Source organism: Pristis pectinata, chromosome 14 (genome assembly GCF_009764475.1).
Source record: "Pristis pectinata isolate sPriPec2 chromosome 14, sPriPec2.1.pri, whole genome shotgun sequence".
NCBI classification, from domain to species: Eukaryota; Metazoa; Chordata; class Chondrichthyes; order Rhinopristiformes; family Pristidae; genus Pristis; species Pristis pectinata.
Genome location: NC_067418.1, coordinates 743007 through 768690, shown reverse-complemented (window position 1 = coordinate 768690; position 25684 = coordinate 743007). Strand labels below are relative to the sequence as shown.

The 25684-nt window shown below is 53.4% G+C and overlaps 1 long non-coding RNA gene across 1 annotated transcript; it reads left to right on the top strand.

Moving 5' to 3' along the window:
* The first annotated feature begins 11718 nt into the window (after positions 1 to 11718).
* Positions 11719 to 24452, top strand: LOC127577807 (uncharacterized). Its single transcript, XR_007957441.1, has 4 exons — positions 11719 to 11767; positions 19778 to 19877; positions 20893 to 20981; positions 24299 to 24452. It is a non-coding gene; the product is annotated as an uncharacterized LOC127577807 (long non-coding RNA).
* The last annotated feature ends 1232 nt before the right edge of the window (positions 24453 to 25684 follow it).

The following is a 25684-nucleotide window of genomic DNA, read 5'->3' as shown; positions in this document are numbered from 1 at the left end:
TGTCACACCTGTACCTCTGTCACACCTGTAGCATCTGTGTCCTGGAGCATTGAGCTGCCAAGTCCTGCCCTTACCTCAGCCATGGTATAAAAGTAGTAAGGTGGATGGGCTAAAGTGCATTTACTTAAATTCAAGAAGTATCAGGAATAAGGGAGATGAACTGAGAGCTTGGATAAATACATGGAACTATGATAATGTGGCTCTTGCAGAGACTTGGCTGTCGCCAGGGCAGGAATGGAGACTAGATATGCCTGGATTTCAGTGTTTTAAAAAGGACAGAGAGGGGGGCAGAAGAGGAGGAGGGGTGGCGAAGAGCAAATTGGGGAAGGGCAAATTATGAGGCTATAAGGCTAGAACTTGTGAGTGTGAATTGGGATGACATTTTTGAAGGGAAATGTACTATGGAGATGTGGTCGATGTTTAGGGATCTCCTGCAGGATGTTAGGGGTAAATTTGTCCTGGTGAGGCAGAGAAGGAATGGCAGGGTGAAGGAACCATGGGTGACAAGAGAGGTGGAACAACTAGTTAGGAAGAAGAAGGCAGCATACATAAGGTGTAAACAGCAAGGATCAGATAGGGCTCGTGAGGAATATTGGGTAGCGAGGAGGGAACTTAAGAAGGGGCTGAGGAGAGCAAGAAGGGGACATGAAAAGGCTTTGGCAAGTAGGGTTAAGGAAAATCCCAAGGCTTTTTTCACGTATGTGAAGAGCAGAAGGATGACGAGAGTAAAGGTAGGTCTGATTAAAGACAAAGGTGGGAGGATGTGCCTGGAAGCTGTGGAAGTGGGTGAGGTTCTCAATGAATACTTCTCCAGTATTCACCGAGAAGAGGCCTTGATGATGCTGAGGACAGTGTTGGTGAGGGTAATGTTCTAGAGCATGTAGATATCAAGAGAGAGGATGTGTTGGAGCTGTTAGAAAATATTAGGACAGATAAATCCCTGGGTCCTGAAGGAGTATTCCCCAGGCTGCTTCGTGAGGCGAGGGAGGAGATTGCTGAACCGTTGGCTAGGATCTTTGAGTCCTCGTTGTCCACAGGGATGGTACCAGAGGATTGGAGGGTGGCTAATGTTGTCCCTTTATTCAAAAAAAGGTAGTAGGGATAGTCCAGGAAATTATAGACCAGTGAGCCTTACGTCTGTGGTGGGCAATCTGTTGGAATGGATTCTGAGAGATAGGATCTATGAGCATTTAGAGAATCATGGTCTGATCAGGGACAGCCAGCATGGCTTTGTGAAGGGAAGATCATGTCTCACAAGCCTGATAGTGTTCTTTGAGGAGGTGACCAGGAAGATTGATGAGGGTAGTGCAGTAGATGTGGTCTACATGGATTTTAGTAAGGCATTTGACAAGGTTCCACATGGTAGGCTTCTTCAGAAGGTCAGAGGGCATGGGATCCAGGGAAGCTTTGCCATATGGATTCAGAATTGGCTTGCCTGTAGAAAGCAGAGGGTTGTGGTGGAGGGAGTGCATTCGGATTGGAGGGCTATGACTAGTGGTTTCCCACAAGGATTAGTTCTGGGACTTCTGCTTTTCGTGATTTTTATTAATGACTTGGATGAGGGGTGGAAGGCTGGGTTGGCAAGTTTGCAGATGACACAAAGGTTGGTGGTGTTGTGGATAGTGTGGAGGGCTGTCGAAGATTGCAGAGGGTCATTGATAGGATGCAGAGCTGGGCTGAGAAGTGGCAGATGGAGTTCAATCCGGAGAAGTGTGAGGTAGTACACTTTGGAAGGACAAACTTCAAGGCAGAGTACAAAGTTAATGGCAGGATTCTGGGCAGTGTGGAGGAGCAGAGGGATCTGGGGGTTCATATCCACAGATCACTGAAAGTTGCCTCACAGGTGGATAGGGTAGTTAAGAAAGTTTATGGGATGTTAGCTTTCATAAGTCGTGGGATCGAGTTTAAGAGCTGCGAGGTAATGATGCGGCTTTACAAAACTCTGGTTAGACCACACTTGGAGTTCTGTGTCCAGTTCTGGTCACCTCATTATAGGAAGGATGTGGAAGCATTGGAAAGGGTGCAGAGGAGATTTACCAGGATGCTGCCTGGATTAGAGAGTATGGATTATGAGGAGAGACTAAGGGAGCTCAGGCTTTACTCATTAGAGAGAAGGAGGATGAGGGGAAACATGATAGAGGTATACAAAATATTAAGAGGAATAGATAGAGTAGACAGCCAGCGCCTCTTTCCCAGGGCACCAATGCTCAATACAAGAGGTCATGGCTTTAAAGTAATGGGTGGGAAGTTCAAGGGAGATATCAGAGGAAGGTTTTTTACCCAGAGAGTGGTTGGGGCATGGAATGCACTGCCTGGGGCAGTGGTGGAGGCAGGTACGTTGGTCAAATTCAAGAGTTGCTAGATAAGCATATGGAGGAATTTAAAATAGAGGGATATGTGGGAGGAAGGGGTTAGATAGTCAGGCGAGGTTTAAAGGTCGGCACAACATTGTGGGCCAAAGGGCCTGTATTGTGCTGTACCGTTCTACTTCTATGATTCTATGTTTCTGTTATGGCTGTGATATCCCAGTCCCAGAGCCAATCCATGCCCTGAGTTCATCTGCCTTACCTGTTAAGCCTCTTGCATTGAAATAAATGCAATTTAAACCGATCGACTTCCCTCTCCCTTTATGTGCTCCTGTCAGTCCTGATGACTAAACTTGCTCTTATTGGCTACGGTATTCTCCCCTGACTTCTCAACAGCCACTCCACTGCTCAGGGCCCCACCCCACTGCCACTCTGATTTAAACCCTCCCAAGTAGCACCACCAACCCTCCCAGGCAGGATATGGGTCCCCGTCCAGTTCAGGTGCAACCCATCCCTCTTGTGCAGGTCTCCTCTGTCCCCAAAGAGGTCCCAGTGATCCACGAACTGGAATCCCTGCCCCCTACACCAGCTTCTCAGCCACGTATTCAGCTACATTTCTGTTTCTACCCCCCCTAGCACATGGCACTGGGAGTAATCCAGAGATCACTACCCTCAGGTTCTCTCCTAACCCCCTCGGGCCTTATCCCTCATTCTACCTCTGTTGTTGGTACCAACACGCACCGTGACCTCTGGCTGCTCACCCTCCCCCACCCTCTCCTGTGTCCAATTTTCTCCATCAGACTATGGAAGACCCAGTGATCATCTGCTCGCTGCTCTGTGGCCCAGAATGGTACGGAGAGCTCTGCTCGTGGTTACTGACAATCTCATCGCAAACCACAGGTCGGCATGGTGACCAGAGCTCAGACACGGGCCACGGGTCAGCAGATGTGGACACCACAGAGGAACATAGAACAGTGCAGAGACAGAACACCCCCCTGTCTGTGAGCCAATCCGATCTGTCCAGCTCACCACCAACCAGCCAATCCGATCTGTTGAACTCACCATCAGGCAGCCAATCCGATCTGTCTGGCACACCATCAACCAGCCAATCCAATCTGTCCACCACACCATCAACCAACCAATCCGATCTGTCCACCACACCATCAACCAGCCAATCCGATCTGTCCACCACACCATCCGGCAGCCAATCCGATCCATCCACCACCCCATCAACCAGCCAATCTGATCTGTCCACCACACCATCAACCAGCCAATCCATTCTCACCACCAGATGTCCCAACAGCCAATCCCATCTCTCCACCGCACCATCCAGCACATAATCAGCGCAGTAAAATTCAAGGAGCTTGAGCGTAAAACCCACGGACGTGGGTGGGGATAGAACATAGAACACAATAGTAAAGGAACAGTCCCTTAAGCACACTATGACTGTGCTGACCGTGATGTCAATTTTAAACCAATCCCTTCTGCCTGCACATGGTCCATAGTCTTCCATTCCTTGCCAATGTGCCTGGCTAAATGCCTCTTAACTGTTGCGATCATATCTGCTTCCAATGGGTACACAGGCTGGGTACATTGGTTGTGTACACAAGATCAGTTCACAGGCTGGGTACACAGGATGGGTACACAGGATGGGTATACAGGTTCAGTACAGAGGATGGGTACACAGGTTCAGTACACAGGATGGGTACAAAGGATGGGTACACTGGTTCAATACACAGGATGGGTACACAGGATGGGTATACTGGTTTGGTACACTGGGTGGGTACACTGGTTCGGTACACTGGATGGGTACACAGGATGTGTACACTGGTTCGGTACACAGGATGGGTACACTGGTTCAATACACAGGATGGGTACACAGGATGGGTATACTGGTTCGGTACACAGGATGGGTACACTGGTTCAATACAAGGATGGGTACACAGGATGGGTATACTGGTTCGGTACACTGGGTGGGTACACTGGATGGGTACACAGGATGTGTACACTGGTTCGGTACACAGGATGGGTACACTGGTTCAATACACAGGATGGGTACACTTGTTTGGTACACGGGGTGGGTACACTGGTTCAATACACAGGATGGGTACACTGGTTGGGTACACAGGATGGGTACACAGGATGGGTACACTGGTTGGGTACACAAAATGGGTGCACAGGATGGGTACACTGGTCGGGTGCACAGGATGGGTACACTGATTGGGTACACACTTTGTAGTGTGTTTCACCTTGGACAATTACACGTTGGCTTAACCCACTGCTCAGATCACACCTCAAATGGTGCCCCTGGCTAGAGGTGTTCCCCAGGGCTCAGTGAGATGCCCATTGTTATCTGTCATCTATAGCAATGGTTTGGATGAGAATGTACAGGCACGGTTTGTAAGTCTGCAGATGACACTAAAATAGGTGGTGTTGTTGACCGTGCAGATGGTTATTGGGATTTTCAGAGGGATCTTGATCAGCTGGGTCAGTGGGCCTAGGAATGGCAAATGGAGTTTAATTCAGATAAGTGCAAGGTTTTGCATTTTGGGAAGACAAATTCGGGTAGGACTTTCACAGTGAACAGTAGGGCCTGGGGAGTGTTGTAGAACAGAGAGACTGAGGAGTACAGGTACATGGTTCCCTAAAAGTGGCATCACAGGTAGACAGGGTGTTGAAGAAGGCTTTCGGCACACTGGCCTTCATCAGTCAGGGCACTGAGTATAGGAGTTGGGATGTTATGTTGCAGTTGTACGAGACGTTGGTGAGGCCGCATTTGAAATACTTTCAGTTTTGGTCGCCCTGCTATAAGAAAGATGTAATTAAGCTGGAAAGAGTACAGGGGAGATGTACGAGGATATTGCTGGGACTCAATGGACTGAGTTATGGAGAGAGGTTGAGCAGGCTAAGACTTTATTCCTTGGCGTATAGGAGAATGAGGGGTGATCTTATTGAGGTGTATAAAATCATGAGGGGCATCGACAGGGTGAATGCACTCAGTCTTTTTCCCAGGGTTGGGGAATCAAGGACTAGGGTGCACAGGTTTAGGGTGAGAGGGGAGAGATTTAAGAGAAACCTGAGTGGCAACCTTTTCACCCAGAGGGTGGTGAGTCCATGGAATGAGCTGCCGGAGGGATTGGTTGAAGCAGGAACATCAACAACATTTAAAAGACACTTGGACAGGTACATGGATCGGAAAGGTTTTGAGGGATTTGGGCCAAACTCGGGCCAATGGGACTGGCTTAGATTGGCATCTTGGTTGGCATGGACCAGTTGGGCCGAAGGGCCTGTTTCTGTGCTGTGTGACCATGACACGATGGCTCTGACTCTCGGAGCAGGAAGTGGCCGTTCGATCCCTCAGGCCTGTCCCACCATTCAACATGACCATGGCTGCCCTACGCTGCCTCAACTCCCCTTCTGTGCCAGTTCCCATCACCCTGAACTCCTCGATCTGTCAAATATTTACCTCCCTCCACCTGAAATCTATCCAATGCTCTGGGCCTCCTCCACCCTTGGAGGCAGAGAATTCTCCAGATTCACCCCCATCTGACAGAAGAAATTTCTACACCCCTCAGGTATAAATGACCAGCCCCTTATCTTGTATCTATGTCGTCTTGTCCGTGACTCTCCCACCGGTGGAAACATCCCAACATCTACCCTCTGAAGCCCACCTAGGATGTTTGAATAAGGTGACCCCGCATTCTGCTAAACTCCAAACCCAACATGTTGATGGGACAACCCTCTCATCCCAGGAATGACCCTGGTGAAGTCCCTTCGGACTGACTCCAGTCCTACCGTACCCCTCTTTAGGTGAGGGGATCACGACTGTGCGCAGTGCTGCAGCTGAGGTCTCACCGACTCCCTGTACATCTGGAACAAACCTCCCTGATCTTAAACTCCAAACCTTTCGTAAAAAAAGGCCAACGTGGCGTTTGCCTTCTTAATGACGTGTTGGAGCTGCCTGCGAACTATGAGTGATTCACGCACTAGAACACCTCTGATTTGAGCTGATTTATGCGGTCAGGTTAACAGGGGCCGGCCAAACATTAACCAGATCAAAAGAAATGGTAATATTTAAGAGACCCAACTAACCAGGAGACTGAATCTGTTTGAAAACTGTTACCGAAGCTCAGTTGTCACGGCAGGCAAGGTGAGTATGTTATAGAGAGACTGGACTGACAGTGTGTGAGAGTACTGAGGCAGGTATGTAGAGAGAGAGAGAGAGAGAGAGATCAGGGCCAGAGGGAGACAGAGAGTGAAGGATTGAGGCTGGAAGGAGGGAGAGTGAGGGATCAAGACTGGAAGGAGGGAGAGAGTGAGAGATATTGGAATGAAGGGAATTAAAGAGCAAGTGAGGTTTAAAGCTGACATTCCAGAGCTTCAGAGCATGTCCTCTGCTGGTGCATCTCCCCAGAGGTCAGGGCCAGTGTGTGTGTGTGTGTGTGTGTGTGTGTGTGTGTGTGTGTGTGTGTGTGTGTGTGTGTGTGTGTGTGTGTGTGTGTGTGTGTGTGTGTGTGTGTGTGTGTGTGTGTGTGTGTGTGTGTAAAGATCCAGTTGTTGTGGTCCATGTGGATACCAATGACGTAGGTAGAACAAGGAAAGAGGTTCTGCTGAGGGAATTTGAGCAGCTGGGGACTAAATTAAAAATCAGAACCACAGAGGTAATAATGTCTGGATTCTTACCTGAGCCATGTGGGAGAAGTGGGTTTGAATTCATGGGACATTGGCACCAGTATTGGGGAAGGAAGGAGCTGTTCCAATGGGACGGGCTCCACCTGAACCACGGTGGGACCAGGGTCCTGGCCAATCACATAACTAGGGATGAGGATAGGGCTTTAAACTAAACAGTAGTGGGTGGGTTCAACTGGTTGGAAAAATATGGATAAAGTAAAAGGGAAGGAGAGTGCAGGAAAGGTTCCTGAAGTCTCCAGAATAAGACACAAGACAGAAAGTTTGGCAAGGGATAGGAATTTAACTTCAGGCAACATGGAGACAAATTGGAGAAGAGGGGTGGAGAACCCAGGACTGAAGGTGTTGTATTTGAATGCACGCAGTGTATGAAACAAGGTAGCTGAGCTCATAGCGCAGTTAGAAATTGGCAGGTATGTCGTGGACATCACAGTCGTGGTTGAAGGAAGGTCACAGCTGGGAGCTAAACATCAAAGGATACTCATCCTATTGAAAAGACAGGCAGGTGGGCAGAGGGGGTGGGGTGGCTCTGTTGGTAAAAAAATGAAATTAAATCCTCAGCAAGAAGTGATATAGGATCAGAAGATAAAGCACCCTTCTGGGTAGAGTAATGAAACTGCAAGGGTAACAAGGCCCTGTTGAGGAGCTGGCCAGAGTTGATTGGAAGGGGACCCTGGCAGGGATGATGGTAGAGCAGCAAAGGCAGGGGTTTCTGGAGTGATTCTGAAGATGCAGGATCAGTTCATCCCAAAGAAGAAGCAGCATTCTAAAGGGAGGGTGAGGCAACCGTGGCTGACAAGGGAAGTCAGAGACAGCATAAAAGCAAAAGAGAGGGCAGACAATATCGCAAAAATTAGTGGGAAGCTGGAGGATTGGGAAGCTTTTAAAACCAACAGAAGGCAACTGAAAAAGCAATAAGGGGAGAAAAGATGAAATATTCAGGTAAGCTGCCAATAATATAACAGAGGATACCAAATGTTTTATCAGATAGATAAAGAGTAAAAGAGAGGCAAGAGTGGACATCGGACTGCTGGGAAACGATACTGCAGAAGTAGTCATGAGGAACGAAGGAATGGTGGATAGAACCATAGAACCATAGAACAGTACAGCACAATACAGGCCCTTCGGCTCACCATATTGTGCCAACCTTCAGACCACTCCTAAGACTATCTAACCCCTTCCTCCCAAATATCCCTCTAACTTAAATTCCTCCATATGCTTATCTAACAATCTCTTGAACTTGTCCAATGTATCAGCCTCCACCACCACCACAGGCAGCGCATTCCATGCACCAACCACTCTGGATGAAAAACCTCCCTCTGACATCTCCCTTGAACTTCCCACCCATTACGTTAAAGCCATGTCCTCTTGTATTGAGCATTGGTGCCCTGGGAAAGAGGTGCTGGCTGTCCACTCTATCTATTCCTCTTAATATTTGTATACCTCTATCATGTTTCCCCTCATCCTCCTTCTCTCCAATGAGAACAGCCCTAGCTCCTTTAGTCTCTCCTCACAATCCATACTCTCTAATCCAGGCAGCATCCTGGTAAATCTCCTCTGCACCCTTTCCAACGCCTCCACATCCTTCCTATAATGAGGCGACCAGAACTGGACACAGTACTCTAAGTGTGGTCTAACTAGAGTTTTGTAAAGCTGCACCATTACTTCGTGGCTCTTAAACTTGATCCCACGACTTATGAAAGCTAACATCCCATAAGCTTTCTTAACTACCCTATCTACCTGTGAGGCAACTTTCAGTGATCTGTGGATATGAACCCCCAGATCCCTCTGCTCCTCCACACTACCCAGAATCCTGCCATTAACCTTGTACTCTGTCTTGGAGTTTGTCCTTCCAAAGTGTACCACCTCACACTTCTCCAGATTGAACTCCATCTGCCACTTCTCAGCCCAGCTCTGCATCCTGTCAAAATCCCTCAGTAAGCTTCGACAGCCCTCCACACTATCCACAACACCACCAATCTTTGTGTCATCTGCAAACTTGCTAACCCAGCCTTCCACCCCCTCATCCGTCATTAATAAATATCACAAAAAGTAGAGGTCCCAGAACTAATCCCTGTGGGACACCACTAGTCACAGCCCTCCAATCCGAATGCACTCCCTCCACCACAACCCTCTGCTTTCTACAGGCAAGCCAATTCTGAATCCACACGGCCAAGCCTCCCTGGATCGGCCTCTGACCTTCTGAAGAAGCCTACCATGCGAAACCTTGTCAAACGCCTTACTAAAATCCATGTCGACCACTTCTACTGCACTACCCTCATCGATCTTCCTGGTCACCTCCTCAAAGATCTTCCCTTCACAAAGCTATGCTGGCTGTCCCTAATCAGTCCATGATTCTCTAAATGCTCATAGATCCTATCTCTTAGAACCCTTTCTAGCAGCTTACCCACCACAGACGTAAGGCTCACTGGTCTGTAATTCCCTGGACTATCCCTACTACCTTTTTTGAATAAGGGGACAACATTCGCCACCCTCCAATCCTCTGGTACCATCCCCGTGGACGAGGACTCAAAGATCCTAGCCAACGGTTCAGCAATCTCCTCCCTCGCCTCACAAAGCAGCCTGGGGAATATTATATCAGGCCCCGGGGACTTATCTGTCCTAATATTTTCTAACAGTTCCAATACATCCCCTCTCTTGATATCTACATACTCAAAAACATTAACCTTACCAACACTGTCCTCAGCGTCATCAAGACCCCTCTCCTTGGTGAATACTGAAGAGAAGTATTCATTGAGAACCTCACCCACTCCCACAGCTTCCAGGCACATCCTCCCACCTTTGTCTTTAATCAGACCTACCTTTACTCTAGCCATCCTTCTGCTCTTCACGTATGAGTAAAAAGCCTTGGGATTCTCCTTAACCCTACTCGCCAAAGCCTTTTCATATCCCCTTCTCGCTCTCCTCAGCCCCTTTTTAAGTTCCTTCCTTGCTACGCTATATTCCTCATGAGCCCTGTCTGATCCTTGCTGTTTACACCTTATGTATGCTGCCTTCTTCTTCCTAACTAGTTGTTCCACCTCTCTTGTCACCCACGGTTCCTACACCCTGCCATTCCTTCTCCGCCTCACCGGGACAAATTTATCCCTAACATCCTGCAAAAGATCCCTGAACATCGACCACATCTCCACAGTACATTTCCCTTCAAAAATGTCATCTCAATTTACACTCCCAAGTTCTCACCTTATAGCCTCATAATTCACCTTTCCCCAATTAAATATCTTCCCGTCCTCTTTGCTCCTATCCCTGCCCATGACAATGCTAAAGGTTATCGAGCAATGGTCACTGTCCCCCAAATGCTCACCCACCGAGAGATCTGTCACCTGACCCGGTTCATTACCTAAAACTAGATCTAATATGGCATTCCCTCTAATCGGCCTGTCAACATACTGTGTCAGGAATCCGTCCTGGGCACACTTAACAAACTCTGCCCCATCTAAACCTTTGGCACTAAGCAGGTGCCAATCAATATTTGGGAAGTTGAAGTCTCCCACTATAATAACCCTGTTATTTTTGCATCTTTCCAAAATCTGCCTCCCAATCTGCTCCTCAGTATCCCTGCTGCTACCGGGGTGCCTATAGAATACTCCCAGTAGAGTAACTGCTCCTTTCTTGTTCCTAACTTCCACCCATATTGACTCTAGAGAGGATCCTTCTACATTATCCACCCTTTCTGCAGCTGTAACAGTGTCCCTGACCAGTAACACCACCACTCCTCCTCTTCTCCCCCCTCCCTATCCCTTTTAAAACACTGAAATCCAGGAATATTCAATATCCATTCCTGCCCTGATGTCAGCCATGTCCCTGTAATAGCCACAATATCGTAGTCCCATGTACTTATCCAAGCTCTCAGTTCATCACCCTTATTCCTGATGCTTCTTGTATATAAGTAAATGCACTTTAGCCCATCCACCTTACTACTTTTATACCCTGTACTCTGCTTCTCCTTCCTCAAAGCCTCTCTACCTGTTAGATCTCACTTTTCCCCATCCTCTTCTTCCTCTGACCTACTCCTCCGGTTCCCTTCCCCCTCGCAAACTAGTTTAAACCCTCCCGAACCACCCTAGAATAAGTATTATGAACTGAATAAGTATCTTGCATCAGTCTTCACTGCGGAAGACACCAGCAATGTGCCAGAAATTCGAGAGAGTCAGGGGGCAGAAGTGAGTGTAGTTGCTATTACTAAGGAGAAGGTACTTGGGAAGCTGAAAGGTCTGAAGGTGGATAAGTCACCTGGACCGGATGGACTACACCCCGGGTTTCTGAAAGAGGTAGCTGAAGAGATTGTGGAGGCATTGGTAGTGATCTTTCAAGAATCACTAGAGTCAGGATTCTAGTGATTCTTGAAAGAGGACTGGAAAATCACAAATGTCACTCCACTCTTTAAGAAGGGAAGGAGGCAAAAGAGAGGAAGTGAAAGGCCGGGTAGCCTGACTTCAGTGGTTGGTAAGATGTTAGAGTCCATTATTAAGGATGAGGTTTCAGGCTACTTGGAACCACATGACAAAATAGGCCAATGTCAGCACTGGGGAAGTCTGGCCTGACAAATCTTTGAGGAAGTAACAAGCAGGATAGTCAGTGGATGTTTACTTGGATTTTCAGAAGGCCTTTGACAAGGTGCCGCACATGAGGCTCTAAACAAGCTAGGAGCCCGTGGTATTTCAGGAGGGGTACCAGCATGGATAGAAGATTGGCTGACTGGCAGAAGGCAAAGAGTGGGAATAAAGGGGGCCTTTTCTGGTTGGCTGCCGGTGAGTAGTGGTGTTCCCCAGGGGTCGGTGTTGGGTCCGCAACTTTTCACGTTATATGTTAATGATCTGGATGACAGAATTGACGGCTTTGTTGCCAAGTTTGCGGATGAACCAAAGATAGGTGGGGGGGCAGGTAGTGCTGAGGAAGCAGGGAGTCTGCAGAAGGACTTGGACAGGTTGGGAGAATGGGCAACGAAGTGGCAGATGGAATACAGCGTAGGGAAGTGTACGGTCATGCACTTTGGTAGAAGGAATAAAGGCGTAGACTATTTTCTAAATGGGGAGAGAATTCAGAAATCGGAGGTGCAAAGGGACTTGGGAGTCCCAGTGCAGGATTCCCTAAAGGTTAACTTGCAGGTTGAATCAGTGGATACAACGATGTAATGCTGAGGCTTCATAAGGCGTTGGTCAGACTACATTTGGAGTATTGTGAGCAGTTTTGGGCCCCATATCTAAGGAAGGATATGCTGGCATTGGAGAGGGTCCAGAGGAAGTTCACGAGAATGATCCTGGGGATGAAAGGGTTAACGTATGAGGAGCATTTGATGGCTCTGGGCCTCTACTCACTGGAGTTTAGAAGGATGAGGGGGGATCTTACTGAAACCTACCGAATATTGAAAGGCCTGGATAGAGTGGACGTGGAGAGGATGTTTCCAGTGGTGGGAGAGTCTGGGACCAGAGGGCACAGCCTCAGAACAGAAGGACATCCCTTTAGAACAGAGATGAGGAGGAATTTCTTTAGCCAGAGGGTGGTGAATCTGTGGAATTCATTGCCACAGATGGTTGTGGAGTCCAAGTCATTGAGTGTGTTTAAAGCAGAGGTTGATAGGTTCTTGATTAGTAAGGGCGTTGAAGGTTACGGGGAGAAGGCAGGAGAATGGGGTTGAGAGGGAAAAATAAATCAGCCGTGATCGAATGACAGAGCAGACTCGATGGGCCGAATGGCCTAATTCTGCTCCTATGTCTCATGGTCTTATGGTGTGAGAGCTTGTATGGTCTTCGTGTGTGCACGTGCGTGCATGTGTTGACACGTGTGTGTGTGTGTGTGTGTGTGTGTGCATGTGTGCACACTTGTATGCTGTGCCTGTACACAGAGGCCAGGACCCTCCTTTCTGTTGGACCCCTCTGTGCTCTGTGCACCAGGTGTGGGATCTGCTGTGCAATGCTCAGGTGTTGGGAGAATTATCAGACAGAAGTGTCCTGGATCCTGAGGGAGGGCCTGAGGAAAGGAGGGGAGCAGAGACTTCGAGGCAGGGTAAACTGGTCTGGTGGGCCAGGGTTGGTGTGGGACAGGGTGGCAGTGGGGGGGGGGGACGGGGTGGGTGTGGGACGGGGTGGGGCGGGGGGGGGGGTGACTGCTGCAGGAGGGAGAGACCAAGGAGAGGAGAGCACCAGCTGTGCTCCTGCATTCATTCTTGCTTGATTTCAGGGAACGATGAACCGGACAGTCATTTTGGCCGGAGTCTGTCTCCTCATACTCACTGTCCTCAGGGAGTCCCAAGCTCAGGTACTGACACCAAGCTGTGGGGTCAGAGAGGTGGTGCTGAGGGGGTGTCACTGTGGGAGGGGTGGTACTGAGTGAGGGTCCCACTGTGGTAGTGGCAGTACTGAGTGTGCTCTCCGTTGGACTGCTGATTTATTGGTGAAGAATCTACAAGAGTGAGTTCGGAGTGTTTTTGGAAGTTGCGGGAGTGTGTGTCCTTCGTCTGGAGCGGGGGCTGAGGCGGCTTCTCTTTGAGAGAGGTGTTTTTTTTCCCTGCTGTTGGAGCTGATCTCCAAGCGCTGTGGGAGCGGCAGTGGCTGGCGAGTTGCCAGGGTTCATTTCGAACTTTGAGGGAGCCGGACCTGGAGTTCATCTGGCCTGTGTTATTGGCCGGCTTCCTCCCACTGGAGAACTTGGCCCAGGGTGCCTGGGTGAAAAGTTTCTCGGCAACTCCTGGACTTTCACGCAGCCGGGGAAACGTCAGGCCGGGCTGCCGGTGGACGCTTCACTGCGTGCAGGAGGGATGGCGCTGGAGCTTCAGCTCACAGACTGCTTATCTGGAGACGTCTCCTACCTTCTTTTTCCCTGAACTGCTTTTTGTGGACCTAATTACTGTGCTGCTCTTATCGGGCAGGCAGTGCATCTTTGGATTTCTGACTGCGTAGGGACTTATCATGGCTGCCTGTGCCTCGGGCGTGACGCAGCCTCGGTCCTACGCAACCGTTGCTGCTCCTGGAGGCGTGGCTACTGGGAAGACGTCACCCTTCAGACTGTTGACTTTGAACAATGCGGTGCGCTGCTCTGTGCCTCCATCGATCGGACTGGGGGGTGGCCTAAGGGCCATGTCTGCGATGGTGGGGGCAGGGCAGGTGTTGTCACGGTCACTAGAATGTTTGGTGGACTGGTGTTTGTATTGCGCTCGGAGAAGGAGGTGTCCTTGGCCTTGGGCAGGGGGCTGATGTCGGGGGAGGTCTTCGTGCCGGTGGAGCTAGTGGGGGCCCCCGTGCAGCGGGTCATCCTTTCCGAGGTATTTCCCCATATCCCTGACGATGTCCTCCTCCCTCACTTGCGGAATCTGGGCGAGGTGCAGTCAAACATCACTCCGATGCTACTCAAGCCGGCTGTACCTGGCTTTGAGAACGTGTACTCCTTCAAGCGCTCGCTGTTGATACAGCTGGAGCGGGGAGGGGATGCCGAGGGGCGTTTCCAGATCACGTACGAGGGGCAGCACTACCAGGTTTTCTGGGCCACCAGCCGTCCATGGTGCCACACGTGCAAGGCGTTTGGGCATGTCCGTCGGCATTGTCCCGGCCGCCAGGCTGCTGGTTCCGCCTTGGCGGCACGGGGGGGGGGGGGGGGATACCACTGACGTCCCCATCGTGGCTCCTCCCCCCACTGCCCCTGCCCCCGCTGTCCCTGCCCCTGCTGCCCCCCCATGCCGGTGGGGGAGGGGGGTGGGGGTGAGTGGGGTGCGGGCGGTGGGGAGGGGTGGGCGACTGTTCGGAGTCGGAAAGCGCGGTGGAAGCAGAAGCACCTCCAGGCCTCACCCCTGGAGGGGCAGGTGCCACAGGCCTCCTCCAGTCCAGATATGGGGGTCCCTGTGGTTTCTGGGGGTCCACGGGTGCCGGCAGAGGTCGAGGGGGAGGGTGAGGTGCCGGAGGCCGTGGTTCCCTCCAAGATGGAGGTCAGCGTACCTTCACACCCCAGCAGGATGAAGCAGCGCCGGCACGTGTCTGAGGGGTCAGAGGAACCGGGGTCGCCCGAGAGGGGGGATCTGCTCCCTGTGAAGGCCGTGTGCTCGGCTGGCGGACCTCCCCCGGAGCTGGAGGGCATCGCTGTGAGGGGGCCCAACTTGGCTTCTGTCAGGGTCACCCTCCCTGAGTTGGGGGGCTGTCTGGAGGGTGAGGACCCACCCCCCGGTTGAGGCTGCGTGCTCGGAGTGCGCGCCCGCCGGGGAGGGGGTCGGCTCCACTGAGGGCCCCGCGGATCCGGGCTTGCCTGAGGGGCGAGTATCGGCCAGGGTGGTGGTCTCCCAGCTCGTGGCCGCCATCGAGGCCAGGAGTCCCAAGAGGGTGTGTTCTGCCTCCATGTCTGAGGGGAGGCGGAGTGCCCCTGGGCCACCTGCCTGCTCGGTGGTGCTGTGTCGGTGTGCGAGGGTCCAGTCCTGCCCCACCTTGGGACCAGGGTCCGGGTGGGCCCCTGGACCCAGGGGCGGTGGGGTCTCTTCCTGTCGCTGATCCTGGGGTGGGGGGGCAGTGGGGGGGGGGGGTTTGTCCCTGGGGCGGGATCATCCGAGGGGGTCACTCCCCGTTTTCGGGTGGGCGCGTTGCCCAGTGGTGGCACCTGCCTGGAGGTAGACGAGAGCTTGGGGACCGGTGATGACGGCGAGGGTGCCTCCGATGACGAGCTGGAGGACTACCTCGTCCCCGGTGCCGTGCCGCGGCCTGTCACCGTGGAGGGGATCCAGGAGTTCCTGGAGGACACCTGGAGGAAGCAGAACAAGGCCAAACTTGGCCGCCTCCCGGTGGGGGAATCTGCTGGCCGTCGTGCAGTTCATCCGGGGCATCCTTAACCAGGGGAAGGGTTCGGGCCTGGACCGGCCGGAGAAGTGCCGGTTCAGAGATCTGAAGCTGCTCCTGGAGGCAGAGTGCAGGGTGCAGGGGTGCTCGGTGGGGAGCCCTGCTCCTTCCGCCTGTAGCACTGGGGAGGGGAGTGTACCGTAGCCATCGTGATGGTCACCGTCGCCAGCCTGAATATCAATGGCGGCAGGGGGTCTCTCCGCAGGTTCCGCCACCTCTTGGTCCTGCGGGACGGGAGGTGCACGGTGAGCTTCCTGCAGGAGACCCGCACCGTTCCGGGAGACGAGTCCGCCTGGCTCCTGGAGTGGCGCGGGGGGGGGGGGGTCTACATGAGTCACCTCAGCTCCACTTCGAGCGGGTGGCGATCTTGTTGGCCCCGACCTTCCAGCCGGAAATATTGCAGGTTCAGGAACTGGTGTCGGGCTGTCTGCTTCATCTGGCCGTATGCTTGGGCTGTGTGCCGTTGCACTTAGTCAACGTGTACGCCCCCGAGCTCGGCCCGATGCAAGCGCGCTTTTCTCGGGAGGTGTCCGCTTTGGTGGGGTCTTTCGAAAGCGGCGAGTGCGTCATCCTTGGGGGCGATTTCAACTGCACCTTTGAGGAGAGGGATCGCTCCGGGCCCCAAGGTAGCCATGCGTCCGTGCGGCTGCTGCAGGACCTGGTCGGATCCTTTGCCCTAGTCGACGTCTGGCGGAACCTTCACCCAGATTCCTGCGTCTTCTCACGGAGGTCCGGGAGGGGTGGAGGTTCGCGGATCGATCGGCTATATGTGTCCGGGGTGCACGTCTCCTGTGTGTTGGCGGCCTCCATGTGGCTGGTGGTGTGCTCGGACCACTGCCTGGTGTGGGTGGTGCTCAGTTTGCTGCCCATGAGGGCGGGATCCGCGTACTGGCACTTCGATAAACGGCTGCTGGATGACTGGCGATTCCGGGACTCAGTCTGCCTGTTTTGGACAGCTTAGCGCGAGGAGCTGAGGGGTTTCCCCTCCCTCAGGCTCTGGTGGGACGTGGGCAAGGCCCACGTCCAGGTTTTCTGCCAGGAGTACGCGAGGGGGGGCGACCAGGGGGTGGGTGTCCGAGGTCGAGCGGCTCAAGATGGAGCTGCTCGACTTGGAGTCTCGGCTGGGACCATCTGCCGAGGACTCGCCCCTTTGGCACGGGTACCAGGGGGTGAAGCAGGCGCTGCGGGGCCTACAGCTCAAGGGGTCCCGCGGTGTGTACGTGTGAAGGGCACACCTCGCCCTCGCCCTTCTTCTACTCTCTGGAGCGCTGGCGGTGTGTCCTCAGGTGGCTCGTGGAGCTGCTGGCGGCGGATGGATCCTTGGTCACGGATCAGGCGGGAATCATCCGGGAGGTCCACGCTTTTTACGCGGCCCTGTTCTTGCCTGATCCGTCCAGTGGGGATGCGTGCACAACTCTGTGGGAGGGTCTGCTGTGAGTCAGCCCTGAGGCTGTCGAGTGGCTGGAGGATACCCTGAGTCTGGAGGAGTTACTGGTGCCCTAGACCAGCTGCAGCAGGGCAAGGCTCCGGGGCTGGATGGGCTGACGGTCGAGTTCCTCCGTGCTTTTTGGGACGTCCTGGGGGGTGGACTATGCAAGGGTGCTGGGGGAGAGCCTGGCGATGGGTGAGATGCCCCTCTCTTGGCGCAGGGCGGTCCTGCTGCCGAAGAGGGGGGATCTCCGCAGCCTGCGGAACTGGCGCCCGGTGTCTCTCCTCTGCACCGAGTACAAGGTGTTCGCCCGGGCGATGGCCAATTGTCTGGGCTCCGTGCTGGCCCAGGTGATCCACCCCAACCAGTCGTACACGGTCCCGGGCCTGTCCATCCAGGACAACGGCCACCTCGTCCAGGACCTGCTGTGCCTGTGCCGGGAGGCCGGGGTGCCGGCCACTTTTCTCTCCCTCAATCAGGAGAGGGCATTCGACAGGGTGGATCACGGGTACCTGTTCGGGACTCTGCACGCGTTCAGGCTCAGGCCGCATTTCCCGGCCCGTGTCCGGCTGCTGTACACCGCTGCGGAGAGCCTCGTCAAGGTCAACGGGTCCTTGAAGGCGCCCTTTCGTTTCGGGAGGAGGGTGCATCAGGGGTGCCCCATGTCAGGGCAGTTGTACTCAGTCTGCGTGGAACCAGTCCTGTGCCTTCTTCGGAAGCGTCTGACAGGTCTGGTGCTGCACGAGCCGGCGACGGAGGTCGTCCTCTCGGCTTACGCCGACGACGTCCTCCTTGCGGTCAGGGACCTGACGAACCTGCGGAGGATGTGCGAGTGCCAGAGAGTCCACTCAGCCGCATCCTCCGCCAGAGTCAACTGGGCAAAGTGTTCAGGTCTGCTGGTGGGGCCGTGGCGGGCGGACTCCCTGCTGGAGGAGCTGCGGCCCTTCGAGTGAAGCACCTCGCGCCTCCTCTACCTGGGGGTCTACCTGTCCCCGGCCGAGGGGTCCTGGTCGGCGAACTGACAGGAGTTGGGGACGAAAGTCTCCGCCCGGCCGGGGCGCTGGTCGGGGCTGCTCCGGGCGATCTCGTACCGGGGCAGGGCTTTGGTCATCAACCAGCTGGTGGCCTCCATGCTGTGGTACCGGCTGGCCACGCTGGTGCCGCCCAACGTCTTCGTCGCCACCACCCAGAGGAAGTTGATGGACTTTCTCTGGGGCAGCCGGAGGCACTGGGTCTCTGTGGCGGTCCTGAGTCTGCCATTGGTGGAGGGAGGCCAGTCGCTGGTGTGCGTACGTACCCAGCTGGCAGTCCTCTGTCTCAGGGCGCTGCAGAGATACCTGTACACCGAGCACCCCCCGCGGTGGCATGAGCTGGCCACCTATTTCCTCGGCTGAGGCCACTGCCTCTGGGAGGGGGCACGTCTCCCAGTGGAGACCGTTCGCCGTGCCATACCGCGGGAACGGCCCGGGTTCTACCAAGATCTGATGCGGGTGTGGGGTCCGGTGTCATGCGGTGAGCGCGTGACCCATCCCCCTTCCATCGTGGGAGCTGCTGGGCGGGTCCCGGCAGCGCTGGCCCCCGCACTGCCGGAATTGCTGGTTGGGCCCAGGGCCTGGCGTCTGTCTCAGGAGGCGGCCCAGCACAACCTGAGCCGCCTGGGGGACATGCCGACGGTGCCGTTCTGTGAGGCGCCGAGGCGGTTCTTGTAGGGGCTGCTCCTGCACACCTTTCACTTCCTAGCCCTGGTCTGCCGGCCGGACATGCCATGGCGGTCCGTCTTGGCGGCAGGTGGAGAGGGGGGGTCCCCGATGGAAGTTTCTATACGCGGGAGTCCTCCTGCTGTACATTGGGGACCTGGGATGGCGGGTGCTGCACCGGGCAGTACCGTGCAACCGATTCTTAAGCCAGTTCACTGATACTCCGGCCACCTGTCACTTCTACAGCCGGGAGGAGATGGTGTACCACGCGTACTCGGAGTGCAAGAGGCTGCAGCCCCTCTTTGCGTATCTGCGGGAGCTGCTGCTTAAGTTCTGGCTGCACTTCAGCCCGACGATGTTGGTTTACGGCCACCCGGTGTGGCGCGGGGCTGAGCGTGCGGGAGATCTCCTGGTGGGTCATCTGCTGGGCCTGGCCAAGATGGCCATCCACGGGACGCGGCGGCGGGCGGCCGAGGGTACTGGCCAGTCTGTCTGCCTGCCCGTCTTCCGTGCTTACGTGCGTGCGCGGGTGTCTTTGGAGAGGGAGCACGCGGTCTCCGCAGGCACCCTGGTCGAGTTCCACGCTCAGTGGGCCCCTCAAGAGATCGTGTGTGTCGTGGACGACACCAATACGATTTTGATATGAAGTATTGAGTGTTACGGTAGCGGGCGTAGTGACGTATGTGTGTTTTCGTGGGTGTTAGTTTATGGTAATCTCTGAAGTTCTGTAGTTGATTAGATGATCCTTTCTGTATTAGATGTCTACATTTGATATTTGTGGTCTTCTGTAGTGCTTTTAGCTAATAAATGTTTTATTTAAAGAAACAGAGGCGGTACTGAGGGAGGGTCACACTGTGGAGGGAGTGTATCGACATGAGCCCTCTGGCAGGAGGTACAGGAGCCTGAAGACACACACCTCAAGGTACAACAACAGCTTCTTCCCCACTGCTGTCAGGTTGTTGAATCCACCTGAAAACCCAACACTACCTCGGTACATGTTTTCTCTCTCGCACTCTCTCTCAGCCCAGCACCAGGCTGATCATGTTTAATTGCTGTTGACTGTGTCCTGGGTACCAATACAGATTACAGCCTCTGGCTGCTCTCCCTCCCCTTTCAGAATCTCCTTTGTGTGTTCCAACAGTGAAGGGTCTGTTCTTGTGCTCTAGTGTGGTGTGTGTGCTCTGTGCAGTGTGTAGTGCACCATGTGCAGTTGTCTGAGTGCAGTGTGGTCTGTGCAGCATGCTCTGTGCAGTGTGCTGTGTCCAGTGTGTTCTGTGCTGTGTGCAGTGTGCAATGTGTTGTGTGCTCTGTGCAGTGTACATTGTGTTGTGTGCACTGTGTTGTGTGCACTGTGTTGTGTGCACTGTGCAGTGTGCACTGTTGTGTGCTCTGAGCTCTGTGCAGTGTGCTGTGTGCAGTATGTTGTGTGCCTTGTGCAGTGTATTGTGTGGTCTGTGCAGTATGCTGTGTGTTGTATGCTGTGTGCAGTCTGCTCTGTGTTCTGTTCTCTGTGCAGTGCACTCTGTGTGGTGTGCACTGGGTTGTGTGCAGTGTGCTGTGCTGTGCAGTGTGCAGTGGAGTGTGCAGTGCTGTGCTGTGTGCAGTGTGCTGTGCAGTGTGCTGTGTGCAGTGTGCTGTTTGCAGTGTGCAGAGCTGTGGTGTGCAGTGAGCTGTGTGCAGTGTGTAGTGCTGTGCAGTGTGCAGTGTGCTCTGTGCAGTGTACGGTGTGTAGTGCTGTGCAGAGCTCTGTGCAGTGTTCAGTGCTGTGCAGCGTGCTGTATGCAGTGTTCTGTGTGCTGTGTGCAGTGCTGTGCAGTGCACTGTGTGCAGTGCTGTGCAGTGTGCTTTAAGTTCCATATTCTGTGTTGATGTTCTCAATTCGATGTTCTATGTTCCATGCTCGATGCTCTCGATCCTCTGCCTGCCGGGACACAAAGTTCACCGACTGGATCTTCACCAAGGACTGCATGAACCACTTGAGATCCAAAGCCATAATGGACTTTCTGGAAAAACAGATTCCTCCCAGGTGACGGCTGAGGTTTGAGGGGTGGGGCGTGGTGTGGGGTCCAGGGCTGGGGTTTAGTAGAGAGGGAGGGGCTCCCCTCCATGCTCCTATCCAAGTGCTTCTTAAATATCACCATTGTAAGATGATAGATCTCTTTATTAGTCACATGTACATTGAAACACACAGTGAAATGCTTCTTTTGCGTAGTGTTCTGGGGGCAGCCCGCAAGTGTCGCCACGCTCGCGGCGCCAACATAGCATGCCCACAGCTTCCTAACCCGTACGTTTCTGGGATGTGGGAAGAAACCGGAGCAGCTGGAGGAAACCCACGCAGACACGGGGAGAATGTACAAACTCCTTACAGACAGTGGTGGGCCGCTGGCGCTGTAATAGCGTTATGCTGACCGCTACACTACCATGCCTGCCCTGTAGTACCTGCCTCACCCTCTTCCTCTGGTAGCTCGTTCCTTATGCTCACCACCCTCTGTGTGAATAAGTTGCCCCTCAGGTCCCTTTTAAATCTTTCCCCTCTCACCCTAAACCTATGCCCCCTAGTTCTGGACTCCCCTACCCTGGGAACAGACTGTTACCATCCACCTTATCCATGCCTCTCATAACATTAAGCCCCTCATTCTCCTACATTCCAAGGAATAAAGACCCAGCCTGGCCAACCTCTCCCTGTAACTCAGGCCCTCGAGTCCTGGCAACATCCTCGTAAATCTTCTCTGCACTCTTTCCAGTTTAACCACGTCTTTCCTATAACAGGGCGACCAAAACTCTCTAAGTGAGGCCTCACCAATAACTAATACAACTATAACATCCCAACTCCTGTACTCAGTGCCCTGACTGAAGGCCAGCGTGCCAAACACCTTTATCACCACCCTGTCCACCGATGACGCTGCTTTCAACGCACGAGCCAGGTGAAGGTTCTCTTCCTGCTTGAGCTGCTAGTTGAAACCTTCGCATCCCACGAGCAAACCTCACTTCGAGGATATTGGTTCCGCTCCAGATTAGGTGCAACCAGCCCCTCCTCTGTTTTCGTGTTGCATCTGTATATAACTCTTGTTAGGCCAAGCACTGTGTGCAGTTCTGGTCGCCCCATTACAGGAAGGATGTGGAGGCTTTGGAGAGGGTACAGAAGAAGTTCGCCAGGATGCTGCCTGGATTAGAGGGTGTGAGCTATGAGGAGAGGTTGGACAGACTTGGGTTGTTTTCTCTGGAACATCAGAGGCTGAGGAGAGACCTGACAGGGGTTTATAAAAGTTAGAGGCATAGGTGGGATAGAAAGTCAGAATCCTTCTCACAGGGTAGAAGTTCAACTACTGGAGGACGTGGATTTAAGGTGAGGTGGGGAAAGGTGTGCGGGGCAGGTATTTACACAGAGAGTGGTGGGTGCCTGGAACAGGCTGCCAGGGGTGGGGGTGGAGGCAGATACGATAGTGGGGTTAAAGAGGCTGTTAGACAGACACATGAATGTGCAGAGAGTGGAGGGAGAGGGACCGTGTGCAGGCAGAAGAGATTTAGTTTGTTGGCATCGTGTTTGGGGCAGACACGTTGGGCTGAAGGGCCTGTTGCTGTGCTGTACTGTCCTGTGTTCTATGCCCTGGGAGAGAGGCCAATAATCCTTGAAGCTGAAGCCCTCCCTCCTGCACCTTAGCCACACATTGACCTGGAAACTGCTTCAACTCACCTCTCACCACAATAGGTGTGCAGCAGATGTGAGCTCACTGGCTCTCCACTCTGTTCTGGGCCACCTGAACAACCGGAACATGTCAGGCTGCTGTTCATTGACCACAGCCCGTTCTTCAACACCATCATCCCCTCCGAACCTATCGTCAGGCTCCAAGACCTGGGCCTCTGTACCTCCGTCTGCAATTGGATCCTCGACCTCCTCACTGGGAGGCCACAGTCAGTGCGGATCAGAAACCTCATCTCCTCCTCATTGACCATCAACACAGGGAGTGGTGGACTCAGCCAGTTCCATCACGGGTACAGCTCTCCCCACCGCCGAGGACATCTACAGGAGACGATACCTCAGGAAGGTGACATCCACCATCAGGGACCCCCACCATCTGGGCCGTGCCCTCTTCTCGATGCTGCCATCAGCAGGAGGTGCAGGAGCCTGAAGACCCCACACCTCACGGTTCAACAACAGCTTCTTCCCCACTGCCGTCATGTTCTTGAACCCACCTGAGAAACCCCAACAGTACATCAAACTGTTCTCTCACTCTCTGTCTCGCACCAGTGCGGTTCTGTTTATTCAGTTGTTTGATTTGTTGTTAAAGGAGGTGGGGGAGTGGGAGGGGTTGGCGAGGGGTGGGCGAGGAGCGAGGGGCGAGGGGTGGGCAAGGGGTGAGGGGTTGGCAAGGAGCGAGGGGTTGGCGAGGGGTGAGGGGTTGGTAAGGGGTTGGGGTTGGTGAGGGGTGAGGGGTTGGCGAGGGGCGAGAGGTTGACGAGGGGTGAGGGGTGAGGAATTGGTGAAGGGTGAGGGGTTGGCGAGGGGATGGCGAGGGGTGAGGGGTTGGCGAGGGGTGAGGGGTTGGTGAGGAGTGAGGGGTTGATCCTGCTCATGCCACTCACGTTCTGGCAGGAGCCTGCCGCTGGAAGCAGATTGCATCCAACATTCCCGTCTCCGCACACAAACCCGGCCCGATCCGTAAACCTGGCAATTTGGGGACCTTGGATGTGTGGGTGCACGTTCTGTGAATAAAGGTGTCTGTGGGATGATGCTGTGCTTTGGGACTGCTTCACGGGCTGTGAGGCTGCCCGTGAGTGAGCTCAGGATCTCGCTGTGGTTCCAGTCCTGGAGTTCGGGAACAGGCACTGTCCCTGCTACAAACGTCTCATTCCCGGGGCAAGGGGCTCCCTCTCTAGCTGCTCCCTGAAGATCAGGCAGTCTCCCATCGTATTCCCTCTCTGCTCGTGAGACAAACAGCACAGACTGGGTGAGGGTAAAACACTGTCCTAACTTGGGAATATCTCACTGTTCCCTCACCGTCACTGGGTCTAATCGCTGGAACTCCCTCCCCACCGGCACACTGAGAGCTCCTTCACCAGAGAGACTGCAGCGGATCAAGGAGATGTCTCAGCCCCACCTCCCAAGCACAGTGAGGGATGGGCAATGTCCGTTGGGCCTGTCCTGCTGTAACTGGGTGAACGAAGTGTTGTTGAGACCAGGAGCCAGATGAAGGTTCTCCTGCTTGCTTGAGTTGCCCTGTAGGAGATCCAGTGTGTTCACATTAAACCAGTGAGTGCTGAGTTCAATGCTGCCCATGGTGACACATGCTGTCTGCACCCATGTACCGGATGTTGCTCTGAAACATTTTCACTTCTACACAGGCTCCCCATAGTGTAGAACCGTGACAAGGAGTTGCATTGAGACAGCATCCGGGAAATCTCACGCCTCCATTCACACTTCACTGTCACAGCAAGGGGGATGTTCCTGTAATTCAGCTCGTATTCCTGATTATTGAATGTAAAGAATAAACATACATTTCTGAGCAACATTTACCTGGTTTCTGCTATTTTATTGCCAGCTGACACAGAGGAAGGCCCTTGGTGTCTGTCAGTGATCGAGGCTGGGTTTGTTGTGACTGGAATGTATGGGGCTGAACAGTGAGCTGCCCAGGTCTATGAGAGTATGAGGGGCATAGTTAGAGGGTCTTCCCCAGGACAGGGGAGCCTTGGTTTGAGGGCAAAGGTTTGAGGTGAGTGGGGAGGTATTTAAATGGAACTTGAGGGGGTCACAGAGACAGGGAGAGAGGTAGGGGCCGGAGGGGGTCACAGAGATCAAAGGCACACATTCGAGTTTATTGTCATATGCACGGGTGCAATGAAAAACTTACCTGCAGCAGCATCACAGGCACACAGCATCAGATAAACAGCACTCACAAGGAAAACATAAACTGTACACAATTTTTACAAGAAAGAACACAATCAGGATAAAAGAAAAGTCGATTGGTGCAGAGTGATCAAAGTGGTCATTATGTTGTTCAGCTGCAGTGATCAGGGTTGTGCCGGTCGGTTCAAGAACCGATGGTTGAAGGGAAGTAGCTGTTCCTGAACCTGGTGGTGTGGGGACTTCGGGCTTCTGTACCTCCTGCCCGGTGGGAGCTGCGAGAAGATGACATTCATTCACTGGCCTTCATTCGTCAGGGCATTGAGTATAAGAGTTGGGACGTTAAGTTGCAGAAGACATTGGTGAGGCCACACTTGGAGTATCGTGTCTGGTTTAGGTCACCCTGTTATAGGAAACACATCATTAAGCTGGAAAGAGTGCAGGGAAGATTTACACGAGTGTTGCTGGGACCAAGGTCTTGACTTATCAGGAGAGATTGGGTGGGCCAGGAACGTAGGAGACTGAGAGGTGACCTTATCGAAGTGTATGAGATCATGAGGGGCGTGGGTAGGGTGAATGCACTCAGTGTTTTTCCCAGGGAAGGGAGCCAAAAACTGGAGGCCATAGGTTTGGGGTGAGAGGGGAAAGATTCAAAAAGGACCTGAGGGGCAACTTCTCCTGGCAGAGGGCGGTGGGTGTATGGAACAAGCTGTCGGGGGAAGTGGGTGAGGCAGGTACAATGACAACATTTAAAAGACATTTGGACAGGTCCATGGATGGGAATGATCAGGGAAATGGGCCAAGCACGGGTAAATGGGACTAGCTCAGGTGAGTGTCTTGGTCGGCATGGACACGCTGGGCCGAAGGGCCTGTTTCCATACTGTGTG